Source organism: Rana temporaria, chromosome 8 (genome assembly GCF_905171775.1).
Source record: "Rana temporaria chromosome 8, aRanTem1.1, whole genome shotgun sequence".
Classification (NCBI taxonomy): domain Eukaryota; kingdom Metazoa; phylum Chordata; class Amphibia; order Anura; family Ranidae; genus Rana; species Rana temporaria.
The window spans coordinates 59,656,727-59,670,943 of NC_053496.1; positions in this window are offsets into that span (position 1 = coordinate 59,656,727).

Here is a 14,217-nt window from a genome sequence, read left to right on the forward strand (position 1 = left end):
TTATGCTGTTAATTAAGGAATGTTTAGTAATTAGCATGAGTGTGTGATTAGGGGGGTGGAGATCTCATTGTTGCTTTAATGCCTTGTACTGTATAAAAAGCTGAGAAGAAACCATTAAAGTATCTTTACATTTGGAACAAGCACAGAGCTGTGTCTCGTCTTGATTCTGGGCAAATGAAATGGGATCGGGTCCTGTCGGTTGGAGTGTCGATAAGCTGTCTTGGATGTGATGGAAGGTCGTAAACGGTGGTGACCGTTACAGTGGTGGCAGCGGTGGGATAATTCCATCGCTTAAAGGACGGCTACAAGGACACAGGACGATGGAGACGCTGTATGAACGGCTGAAGCTCTCTTCCCTCAAGGACTTACTGGAGAGCCGGGGCAGATCGGCCTGCAACCGTAAGAGAAGGGACATTATCGCACAACTTGCCGAAATGGATAGAGCTGAGAGGCCCAGCGTAACAGACAGGACACCCGATGAAGAGTTTTTTGACCGGGCTGTTAGACGTGGACTGGCACAGTATGGACCTAATCCTCCACCGGAGATCATAGACTGGGTTATAGCGGCTGTGGATGCCACTTGGCTAGAGCAAAGAGGTGCTGCAGCAGCAGAAGTCACAGCAGCACCAACTGAAGAGAGGGGAGAGGTACAGATGCCAGTCACCATGGAAGTGGAGTTCCAGGGAGCCGGGGCAATTGGCCCCTCTCCCCAGCAACAAGCTGTGGTGGTAAAGCATTTACCCCCAGCTGAATCCCTGGCAGCAGGGCAGGATGATACTGGCTGCGGCACACAACTGCAGCTTGAGCTGACATCGGGGGATGGGACTGTGGTCTCCCCTCAAAGCGACCCAGCAGAAGGGCTGGCAACGGAGCAGAGTGCCACAAGTCTCTGCTCTCACCTAGCAGGAGAGGGAGTTCATGGGGCAGTGGATGGGACTGTGGTCTCCACTGACACAACCCCAGAAAATGGTGCATCACAGAGACAGGGGGATGTCGGCTTTGCTTTGCAAGCATCAGGGGATTTTCTACCACCAGTGGATGGGACTTCAGTCTCCACTGGTATACCCCAGGAATGGTGGCCAGTTGGCCCAGATCCCCAGCAGCATGATGAACTGAGCCCAGCCACCCTGTCTTCTCTCCAGCGGCTGAAAGGACTCCAGGGAGAAGGGCCAGTCCAGGCCTCTCCCCAGTGGCAGGCGTGTTCTCTGAGAGAGACAGAGGTTGGCAGGGTGAGTAATGCTCTGTTTGGAGCAATTTATTTGGGGTACGGTATGGATACCAGCATTGGAGGACTGGATCTACTGACTGACTTCGGAGTCAACCCATTCGGGGTCTCCTCCTGTGTCAGTCTCCCACCGAAAGGGGAGAGATGTAACGTAATGACCCGGGACACCCAGAGACTTTGTGAGGATGGGGGATACTCCTGTGGCAGCGTCACTGATAACTCTTGGGTCTGAGTCCACCCTGTGCCTTTTGGGCATGGGGTGGCAAGTGAATCATAATTCATGTATTACATGAGATAGGACATCACTGATAGTTCGTATTGCAGGATTTTGAGATACTGCAAGATGTTGGCCCAATCAGTCAATAGTGACTCATTCTATGCTTAGCCCTGACTAGTGACATGCTAATTGAGTCAGGGCTCCTGGAAGATATTCCATTGTCCTTGTGTAAAGGTGTTAACCCAGGTCTGCTCCCAGAACTCTAATTATGCATGCTAAATACTGTTTATGTGTGATAACACTGTCTACAGCCTGTTGATGCTCAGAGGTGTGAATAGGTGTCAAGCTGTATGCGGAGACGAAACGTCTGCCTAGGGAACTCAGTGGATGAAGGTGTTTTGTTGTTATGCTGTTAATTAAGGAATGTTTAGTAATTAGCCTGAGTGTGTGATTAGGGGGGTGGAGATCTCATTGTTGCTTTAATGCCTTGTACTGTATAAAAAGCTGAGAAGAAACCATTAAAGTATCTTTACATTTGGAACAAGCACAGAGCTGTGTCTCGTCTTGATTCTGGGCAAATGAAATGGGATCGGGTCCTGTCGGTTGGAGTGTCGATAAGCTGTCTTGGATGTGATGGAAGGTCGTAAACGGTGGTGACCATTACAGTGACCATTAGAACATTGTTAAAAGCAGAACTTCTTTTCTCTGGGGTGCATTCTTGCTGTAAAGCAAGCTGCAGATATGACCTTTTTACCAGTCAAAATGGTGTTGGACACTGGCTGAGCCCTTCTTGTTTCATTGGAAAACAGGCAAACAGAGAACATTGCATTATGCAAGAATTAAAGTAATAATAAACATACTCGGGGCGTGTCCGGATGTGAACGGCGGCGGACGCGCTTGAGAGGAGCTCCGGGTATCCTAATTGCAATCCTTTGCCATCCATGCATCTGATGGCCTAATCTGTGCAAATCGCCCTACATCTTTGATCTTCCCTATCCCCTGGTGGGCCCTGCGAAGATATTGAGTGGAGATTCTGCAGTGGAGGACCGGGAACAGGGGGATTGCTCGGCCTCCAACCGCCGCCATCTTGTCATCCTGCACCCGGCCGATGCCGACGAATCCCCGCCGAACCGAGTGGTGAGCAGCCATCCCTCACCCCTGGGACTGTCCTCCGTCCTCCTATCAACCCCCTCACCTGTCTGGTGTGTTCCGGAGACATCCCGGGCCGCCGGGAGAGCCTGCGGAGGACGCGGCCTAGTGAAGCCTGCCGGACACCGCTGTTTCCTGAGCGGCTACCCCGCCGAGGGGCGCCGCGCTCGGCCCACGATCGGGGTCCTAGATCCTGCTGCCTCTGCCTGCCCCACTGCCCATCCACCTCCCTGAAGTGCCCTGCTGTGACTGTCTGTGTGGGCGGGTGGCTGTGCCCTGGAGCCTGGTGCCTCTGCCGTCTCCCTGCCTGGGTTCCCCCTGCTTGAGCCTCCCTGATTAGCCACTGTCACCTTACTGCCCATACTGAACTGCCTCTCACTGTGTGTGGGGGGGCTGGGGGTCTTGCAGCCTATCTGCCTGGACTGTGCTTTCCTGGGCTCATCCCCCACTGTGATCTGAGCAACCCCCCCGCTGCCTCCTGGACGTTGCCCTGGTCAATTGTTGCCCCTGCGTCGGGGGACCCCCTCTAGCGTCCCGCCTGATGTCACCCCCCCACAAAAAGGGGAAGAAGGGGAACTCCGGGGTCACAGGGACCGGCTCATCGCCCCGGCAGCCTCAGCTCTCCGCCCCGCAGCCAGACCCCATATTGATTGATAAGTTCCGGGCCTTATTGGCTGACTTGGAGATGGATCCGGGAGGGGCGCCAGGGGCGGAAGCGCCAACCCAACCATCGCAAGATAACACCGCCACAATCCTTGCTGCGATCGAGCAAAGTAAGACCTCACTGCTTGTGCGCATTGATCATCTTGCAGAGGAGTGCAATCTTATCAGGAATGACCTCGATAAAATAAGGGGGAGAATGGCTGAAACCGAGACCAGAATATCCGCCACTGAAGATCTTACTACCACCCATGCCTCCTCCATTGCCGAGCTGCAGCGCACAGTACAGTCCCTCGTCGCAAAATCTGACGACGCTGAGAACCGGCTCAGGCGCAACAATGTTCGGGTCCTGGGGTTGCCTGAGAGGGAGGAGGGGGAGCACCCAGCCGAATTCGCGGAGACGTTCTTCAAAGACCTCCTGGGTCTTACAGATGTCCCTCCCACCTACGTGGTTGAAAGGGCTCATCGTGTGCCCACCGGCCGCGCCCTCCCGGGGAACCTCCCCAGGCCCTTCTTAGTCCGCTTCCTCAACTATCGGGACAGAGACAGGATTCTATCCGAAGCCCGCAAACATCCCGCTCTCAATTACGGTAACGCCTCCATTCTTCTCTTTCCTGACTTTTCGGCCGATTTGCAGCGGAAGAGGAAGACCTTCAACGATGTTCGTAGACGACTCAGAGACAAGAACATAAAATACAGCATGCTGTACCCCAGCCGCCTGCGAGTCCAACACAATGGAGCGGTCCGATTCTTTGACAACCCATCGGATGCCGACGACTGGCTGACCACCTTGCATTGAGGACCCCTCCCCATGAAGCCTTCAGAAGCACGAATTTCCTTTATCCTCGCCTGTTGCATCCTACTCAAAATTCCTGTAAGTACCGGAGCCATCTCACCTTGACCAGCGCATCGTCAAGAGTTTTGCATTGAACCCCCACGTTTCAGCTGTTCCACAAACAGCGGACGGCCTGGTGTTTTCTACATTTTGTGCGGACTGCTCACCAGGCCCCGCGTGCCTAGCGGGGAATCACGCCCCCCGCCTTCGCCTACTGTTTTGGGCCAACCGGAGCTGGGAACCACTCCGAGGACCTAGGTACAGCACACCGTGTTGTTACCAACCTGTACCTGCTTCCCCCCGGAGAACTCCCACAAGTTCTCACGTGCAGCACTGAACTGTTGCTGAGGAAAGTTTAAGGGGTTAAATTGTTTTTTTTTCTGGGTATAAGCCCAATCTGTTCGCTCCCAAGTTCCCAGGGATGCCATCAGATAAGGGCAGGGTTAACACCTTGCTGCCAGCAAGGGTTCTTTTGTTTCTTGTTATTGTATGTTTTTTTTTGCCTGTACGGTTAATACTTGGTCATGACTCTTCCTATGGAGGGCTCTCTGGATCTATGCAGCTCTTGTTACACACTGTTGACGTCAACACATGTCTCCTTAATGTCATAATTGAATTCCCTAATGGCCACACGTGACATGTCTACCTTCAATGTCTTATCCTGGAACGTCCGGGGGCTCAATTCTAAATTTAAAAGGGCAGTATTGTTCAAGTATCTTAAATTACATTCCCCCCACATGGTATTGCTCCAGGAAACGCACCTTACGGGCAGTAAACTGCTGGCGCTAAAGAAGCCGTGGATCCAGAGAGCCTTTCACGCCTCATACTCCTCTTATGCCAGGGGGGTCTCGGTGTTGATCAGCAAATCCTTTCCATGCGTAGTGGAAAAGATTCACACTGACCCTCAGGGCAAATATGTGTTAGTGGTTTTCACAGTCTGGGGAACGAGATATATTGTGGTTAGTATATACATCCCTCCTCCCTTCTCGGCCTCCACCCTATACACTATCCTGGAACGAGTTACCCCATACTGCCCTGCCAAGCTGCTACTTATGGGCGACTTTAACGCCATCCTAGCTCCGGACTTGGACAGACCTGTCCCCCCTAAACATTGCTCATCAGACCTTTCCACTTGGGCACAAGCGGTGGGTGTGACCGAGGCCTGGAGGTGGAAACACCCCTCGACTAGGGCCTACTCCTGCTTTTCCGCCACCTACAAAACGTCCTCACGCATTGACTTAGCTTTTGCCAATCCGTCCATGCTGGGAGACGTACTAGACGCTACATACCTGCCTAGCGGGCTGTCGGACCACTGCCCGCTCCTTCTTGCCATCCGCTCCCCTGCCTCCCGAACCTCCGCCCTTTGGCGTCTGGGAACCCACTGGCTCTCCCACGCCGACCTGACTGACTCTATCCCACCTCACCTCACCGACTACTGGGAACTTAATGCGGGCTCCTCCTCCCCTGAGATCACCTGGGACGCCTTCAAGGCCTTCACTAGGGGCCAGTACATCTCCTCGATAGCTGGGATCCGCAGGGAACAGGCCACCACCACAACTGAGCTACAGGGCGGGGTAGACGACCGGGCTAGGGCCCATGCGGCCGACCCCTCTGACTCTAACTTTGAGGCCCTCGCTGCAGCAAAACGAGGGCTTCATCTCCATCTGGCAGAACTTACTAGGTTAGACCTCTACCGCAACAAGCAGAGATTCTTCGAACAAGGGGACCGTAATGGTCGCCTCCTAGCAATGTTAGCACAGCATGACCTGCCCCTGACGGTGATACCCAGCGTGGTGTCTCCTTCGGGTGAGTCGGTCTCCTCTCTCCCGGACATACTAGATGTATTTCGGCAATACTACGGCTCCCTCTACACCTCCGTGTTGCCCTCGGATTTCAGGCCACAGGACTTGGCGCCTTGGCTGGACCCCCTGGCACTCGGCTGGCTTTCTGATGCCGAGAGAGAATCCTTAGTGAGACCCATTACCCCAGAGGAGGTTGTGAAGGCCATCGGATCCTTTCCTGCAGGAAAATCCCCAGGCCCAGACGGCCTCCCAATAGAATTCTACAAAGCACATGGGGATCTACTTGCTCCCAAACTAGCTCAGCTTTACTCTCATTGTCTGGCCGAGGGCACCCTTCCCACATCGATGAGCCACGCACACATAATTCTAATCCACAAAGCCCCTAAGGACCCCACTTCCTGCGCCTCTTATAGGCCTATCGCCCTGCTTAACGCGGACTTCAAAATTCTCACCAAACTGCTGACTACGAGACTACAGCCCCTGCTGCCGTCTATAATTGAGACTGACCAGACTGGTTTTATGGCCAATAGAGCCACAGATGTCAACCTACGACGCCTGTTTACCAACATACACGCACAACATCTCAATGAAGGTTCTCGTGTGGTGGCCTCCTTGGACATAGAGAAGGCCTTCGACACTGTGGAATGGCCTTTTCTGTGGGAGGTCCTCCATAGAATGGGGTTCCCCATGATATTTATCGCATGGTTACAGACACTATATAAGCATCCTACATCAGCTGTCAAGCTTGGGGGGGGTCTGTCGCGGCCCTTCCCTCTGTCCAGGGGCACACGGCAGGGTTGCCCTCTCTCTCCGGCCCTCTTCGCCATTGCGATGGAGCCGCTGGCGGAGGCCCTACGCACCTCCCTGCACGTCAGGGGCCTGCGCGTCGGCTGGCTGGAGGAGAGGGTCGCCCTGTACGCAGACGACCTCCTTCTCTTCCTAAATGATGCAGACTCTTCGCTCACGGGGGCACTACAGATCCTGAACTCCTTCTCCGCTGTCACGGGCCTCAGGGTTAACTGGTCTAAATCTCTTTTGTTCCCTATAGACCCCGCAGCCCGCACCACTGCCCCCTCCGATATACCCCTACAATGGGTTGAGAGCTTCAAATACCTTGGAGTGGTAATCTCGAGGCAGGCTTCAGATTTCTTGCCCTTAAATCTATCCCCTGTGGTTCGGGAGACACGGCTGAGACTGAAGGCATGGGAGTCTCTTCCCTTATCATTGCTCGGTCGGATAAATCTCATAAAAATGAAAATCCTGCCCAAATTTATTTACCTACTCCGCCAATCTCCGCAGTGGATTCCTAAATCCTTTTTCACCCGGCTGCATAGCCTCTTCGCCTCCTTTATCTGGGGGACCCAGTCCCCCAGGTATGGATGGTCAACGTTAACACGCCCGTCCTCCCAGGGAGGGCTGGCGTGCCCTGACCTACATAAATACTTCCTGGCCACCCAACTAGTTACAGCAGCCTGGTGGCTTACTCCCGATACGACAAACCCTGCCACCATGGTTGAGGCGGCGGTGGTAAAATCATTAGAAGCGCTGAAATTTTTGCTTTTTCGCGGTCCCAAGGCCCCGTACTCATTGACCCCCTCCATGCGCACCACGCTTCGTGCTTGGGGGGCGGGACTTAGAATTGAAAGATACCCTAAAAATGCACTCTCTCCAGCTGCCCCCTTGTGGTTGAACCCCACCATTGAGCACATTTACAAATTGCCTGAACCCCACGCTTGGACCAAATTTGGTGTTAAAACAGTGGCCCAGGTGGTCTCCAACCAATCTCTGGCCCCACTCCCCAAACTGATTTCGGACTTTAACATCCCGCAGAGCTATTTCTTTAGATATTTACAACTCTCCCATGCCTTTGGTCGCCAATTCTCCAGTTCTCCCCTTCAGTTCGTTCAGTCCTCATTAGAGACCCTCCTTAGGTCGGGGTGTACAGACAAACCCACCTCGCGACTGTACTCTCACTTAATACTAACCTCCCTCCCTACTCTGGAAAACCTCAGAAACAAATGGCTACACGACATTCCTGACTTTGACAATGACGATTGGGATGACATGTGGGACTTCCCTTTCAGATCCCTGGTCTCCCTGAGAGACCGACTAATACAGTTCAAGATGGCTCACCGCGCATACTTCACCCCACACAGGTTGCACAAAATGAACCCCGCCTCCCCCCCGGGGTGCTGGCGTTGTGGTACAGTCCCAGGTGACTTTACCCACATTTTTTGGACCTGCCCAGCCATCGCTGATTACTGGAAGGAGATACTACGGGTCATTACGCAGATCACCACCATATCGCTTCAACCCTCCATAGCAGTATGTATATTAGGTCTGATAGAACAACTGATTCCCACTGTGGCAGGTCGCACCCTGGTCGGGTTGCTTCTCTTTTATGCCCGCAAGGCCATAGCCCTTAGCTGGCGTAAACCTAATCCTCCTCCTCTCTCCCTGTGGAAGCAATTGGTCAACAACAGCCTGCCTCTTTACAAGGATTGCTATGCTAATAGGGGTTGCCCTCAAAAATATGACAAGGTTTGGTCCAAATGGCTGGCGGATTCTTCCACAGCCGCAGACCCAAGCTCCACTTAATTCTTTGTTCCCGGATGTTGTATAGGACTCTTCGAATGTAATATCTCATGTGTCTATGAGCTGCAGGGTTCCCCTTTTTATTTTTCTTTATTTATTTTATTTTATTTTTTTTCCACTCGTGAATGACGGCCCGCTGAGACCTTTATGCTGACTTGAACTTCCCACCTTCTTCTATGTATTCAGATTGCCTCGTATCATATTTCTGTATGTACCTTAGCCAATTTTTGTCATGACCAATGTTTGTTTTCTTTTTTTTTTTTTTTGTTGAATGTTTTAAAATTCAATAAACAGATTTAAAAAAAAAAAAAAAAGTAATAATAAACATACTCTGTTTAATTTATCTTATTTCTTCACTTTCTGTATGTGAATGATAGCACTGTAATAATAATAATAAAAAAAACAGGTAAACAGTAGTAGGAGGAGCTTATATATATTTGAAATCAAATCTTTATTATTTTTTGGAAATAACATGGTGTGGGCACATTTCTGCCAGTCACAGGCTGTGTCACACCCATCCATCCTGTCTTAGACGAAGGTGAAGCCTCCATTGATCTAAATGTAATATCCCACCTCCATTGTTTTTAGCTGGTTAGTGGGCATAGTGGAGGAGGGAGAGATTGGCCTGTCATTTACCACTTTGTATTCGCCCACATATGTGACTCTATAGTAACATGGGCTGCTCAGATGTGATTAGGGAAGGCAATACTCTGCATATAATCTCACTAAAAACTGAGCATGTGCAGAGCTGCAAACACTGCTCTTCAAAATCTCAGCTGAATTGGGGTCATGGACAGGAGGGGGGGGGGGTAGAGAACAGTAGAATCAGACAGGTGTTTTGCAGAATACAAAAAACAAACCTTGCAGTGACTAGGTGAGCATGAACAGCATGTAATACACAATTTATTGATAGTTTTTAATGATGTGGGTTTAGTGACACTTTAAATACTACCACCTAGTAGTAGACCTGAAAAGACAGTACAATATATGAGAATTATTGTTGCACCTTTATCTTTATAAACAGCATGCTAACAATTTTATATGTGTAAACAACTAGCGCAGTGTAAATTATAAATTGTGATAAAAAAAAAAAATTAAATAAAAACCAATTTGCTGCTATTCACCAATAGTGCTTAACACCACACCATATAGATATTCTCAAAGAGTGCAGCGCAAATTATTTGTGAAACTGCCTCAATCAAAGACCAAACTGTCTTATAAGTCCATCTAAAGCCCCGTACACACGGTCGGATTTTCGGCCAACCAACTTCAAAATCCGGCACTTTTCAAATTTCTCCGACCGTGTGTACGTTCCATCGGACCAACTTTTTTGGCTTCAATCGGACAAAAAGTTGGGTCTGTGAACGGACCAACTTTCTGTTCCGAAAAGTCCGATTGTGCAAAGTGAGACCGTGTGTACAGAAAACCATCGGACTTTACAAAAAAATCTAAATGCGCATGCCCCGAAATAAAGAGCACCCGGAAGCCATCTGTCTAGTAAAACTAGCGTTCGTATTCGAAAATGCTCATTCGTCACGCGGCAAGTTTCGAAATCTCAAATAGCAGCGCATATTCTTTTTTTCTTTAGAATGTCCTAATATGTACATCTGCTCAACTGGTGATACGGACGGATTAAAAACAAATGTATTTTCTGGATATGAATCCAGCCTTTTTTTTGTTATTTCTTTGAAATTCCAAACCAAAAAATATCCCCAATTCTTTATGCTGGGCAAAGTAATAACTACTCTATTTGTGTCCCTTCAATTTTAGCAAAGGGCCTGCCTACTCACAAACTGACATTTGACTTTCCACACATAATCCACGAGTTTTTAGCATCATCCTTTTATTTTGCAAAAAATGGGAAAAAGAATAACAGATCCAAATACAAAACAACAGGAAGGCAGCAATTGAAGAACTGGTTGACTTGGCAAAGCCTCTGTACCCCAGGGCATACATAAATTAGGTTAGAATCTCCAAACTTGGGGACCTGAGCATTAACTAAAATATAAGGAGCCCAAGAAGATTGTGGTCTCCAAAAGATGGGGAGCAGCAGCAGCAGACATATATGTGCCCAGGCTGTGGTACTTCAACAGGCTGATATTTATGCATACCAAACTGGCCAACACTCTCCACACTTCACACCTCATCAGCTGAGGCGTTATATTTTTTAACACTCCCACCACAATACAAAAAACAATAATAGATTAAAACTAAAGATTTTATGCCATAATTCGAGCATTTTTTGTTAAGCCAAACCAAAAAATACATACTCAACTACAAATAATAGCAAAAATATGTTCAAAATCATATATATTTCAATATAAATTAGTATCCCCTAAAATCGGGGCTCTGAGTTGGCCACTGACCCCCATGCTGCTGTGGTGGGTTGGCTTGCTGGGGTGGGTTGGCTTGCTGGGGTGGGTGGGCTTGCTGGGGTGGGTGGGCTTGCTGGGGTGGGTAGGTTGGCTGGGGTGGGTAGGTTGGCTGGTGTGGGTCGGCTTGCTGGGGTGGGTGGGCTTGCTGGGGTGGGTAGGTTGGCTGGGGTGGGTAGGTTGGCTGGTGTGGGTCGGCTTGCTGGGGTGGGTGGGCTTGCTGGGGTGGGTGGGCTTGCTGGGGTGGGTTGGCTTGCTGGGGTGGGTGGGCTTGCTGGGGTGGGTGGGCTTGCTGGGGTGGGTAGGTTGGCTGGTGTGGGTCGGCTTGCTGGGGTGGGTGGGCTTGCTGGGGTGGGTAGGTTGGCTGGGGTGGGTAGGTTGGCTGGTGTGGGTCGGCTTGCTGGGGTGGGTGGGCTTGCTGGGGTGGGTAGGTTGGCTGGGGTGGGTAGGTTGGCTGGTGTGGGTCGGCTTGCTGGGGTGGGTAGGTTGGCTGGGGTGGGTAGGTTGGCTGGTGTGGGTCGGCTTGCTGGGGTGGGTAGGTTGGCTGGGGTGGGTAGGTTGGCTGGTGTGGGTAGGCTGGCTGGTGTGGGTAGGTTGGCTGGTGTGGGTAGGCTGGGTGTGCTTGGAAGCTTGTCTGGGGTTGGTAGGCTGTCTGTTGTTGGTAGGCCTGTTGTACATTGGCTGGAGGTGTGTGTTCGAAATCACAGACATGTGAAATAGGGGTTAGCTCCCGTTTCCTGGCCTTGCTAAGGAGCTGGACCATGATCCCCTCACATAGCTCCCTTTGATCGGCATCAATTTCCCGTAGTTTGTTTGCTATAAAACAGCCAAACCCTTCTGCACTATCGGGTGCTGTGGTGATGACCGATGTGGCCCTACTTAGAAATTCAGCCGTGGCATCATCCAGATGTTGCCTCTTCTTGGCCCTTTTCCTAGGAGGGTTCAGTGTAGGGATTCTACATTGTGTGGACTGTCTGCTGGGCCCAGCCTCTTCTTGGCTGGCAACGTCCTGTGTCTGAAAAAGGAGCATCATTTTTTTTTCTTGCCATCATAACAACACATTAACATCATAGTCAGGGGCGTACCTAGAGCATTTGGCACCCGGGGCGGATCCAATATCTGGCACCCCCCCCCCCCCACACGTTAAAATGTAAAAACACCCCACTGTGCCCCCTGCATACCTCTGCATCCTTCAATATCATTTTGTTACTACTGTGTACCCCTCTCCACAACTGGACGTCTGGACCCCTTTACATTACACAGCACCCTGCACCTCTGGACCCTTTTACATTACACAGCCACCTGCACCTCTGGACCCCTTTACATTACACAGCACCCTGCATCACTGCACCCCTTTTACATTACACAGCCACCTGCACCTCTGGTCATGTCACCCCCCTAGCAACGCCACTGATCATAGTATATCTGAATGCACATATTTTCAGGAATACTATACCTGTGTCAAGCTGAGCTCCTCCTCCTCCTCCTCCTCCTCCTCCTCATCCTGAGTTGGTTCAGCCTCAGTATCTGTGGCCTCTGCTGATGCGGATGCAAGTGTGGACAGATGTTTTCGTGGCTCAGTTTGGTCCTTTAAAAACATCAGGCTGCTGAAGTACCATAGCTTGGGCACATACACATCATCTGCTGCAGCTCCCGATCTTTTTGAACACTCAATCTTCTTGAGCTCCCTCTTAAAAGTGCTCCTCAGGCTCCCAATTTTTGCTTTTATTTGGGTCTCGTTGGCCCTGGGGTACACAGTCTTTGCTTCTGCCACCAGTTCATCAATTGCTGCCTGCCTTTTATTTTTATTGGAGTAGTCTTTATTGGTGACCTGCCACAGACATGTGTGTGATCTATAGAGATCAATAAAAGCAGTGATGAAGGCTTTGGAATTAAGCTTTCCACCCTTTGCTTTCGGCATTTTTTGGATGAGATATCTGCAATAAAGGATACAATACGACCAATAAGTGCTTGCTGTAACTTCCTAACCTGCTTATACAATCTCTGTTTGCTCTAAGCTAAATCATGCAGTAACCACTAGTGTCCCAATGTATTCACCTACCTTCGTTCCGCGTAGACCTTCGGCTGCACGTAGAGTCGTTCCGTTAGGTTCGTGCATGCGTCCGTGACATCGAGCGCTCGTTCTTGATTTATATAGCCTACGCATGCGTGAAGCTTCGCTCTACGTGCGTCATGACGCTGGGGCGGGACCACAATCCTTTTTCTTCATGCGACATTCTGGGATGTGTGAGGGAGAATGTGATGGCGGAACCCACGAAAACGAATAGGCCCCGCAGTGGAGGCGTTTATAGAAAACACAAGGCCACCCCCATGAGCAAGGGGGAGATGGTGGAGATGGTTCGCATCTTTGAGAAGTACGATTACGATTGTAAACTCGAAAATTATGATAGGCCCAACAGCCATAAAGACTGGGTTCTGGAGAAAGGTCCTCGCGGTATTGGAAGGAGATTATGGTATCCAACGAACGAAAGACCAAATCCGCAAACGATGGTCAGATTTGAAGCTCAGAGAGCAAGAAAATTTAGAAGCCATTCACCGCACCATTATCAAAAGAAGTAAGTACATGTAATTATAGAATTATTTGTCTGTACATTATAGATGGATGAAATTTAATGAGTTATTTTTCTGGTGGGGCCTACAGAAGAAGTTAATGGAAGTTTAAAAGCAGTTCATTACAATTGTAAAGTTGTTATTATGTCTTGGCTACTTTTGTCAAATCCTTAATATACTGTATTCTAATTTTTTCAACAGGACAAAGGCACAGAGAAAGACACCACAGGGGACAAAGGGAGGCTTCCCTTGGCCGGGCTCCAACAGGGGAGAGAACAGGGGAGACAACAGGCCCCAAATCTGCCCCAAAACGTAAGTTAATAAAAATGCTTATGCGCTTTTGCCAGTGACAGGGGTGTTTAGAGATAGGACAAACGCCATGGTGTCAGGACTGAACTTAAGGGGTACATTACACTTTATGTTAGATGCGTGGCTCATCACTGACCATTAATGACGCATTTACAGGGTAGAGATGGGTAGAGGAGAGGCCCTGGGGATCAGAGTCACACAGAGTCACGCCTGCTAGATTTCACATCATATAAACCATATTGCCATAGCAAACAAGAGTGATGGGTGCCATCTGCCTGAGTTGTTTAATGTGGCCTATATATAGACATGTCTTCATACATTTTATATGACATCATACTCCTGTTCCCTAGCATTGCGTTTATTGTAATAATGCATAGTGTAGTGCACTAGTGTGGCGCAAACTGGTTCACCAGGGCAAGGTTGGTGGACTTTAAAAGCAGCACATGTGATTATGTTAATATAATGTAATTTTGGCGAGGATT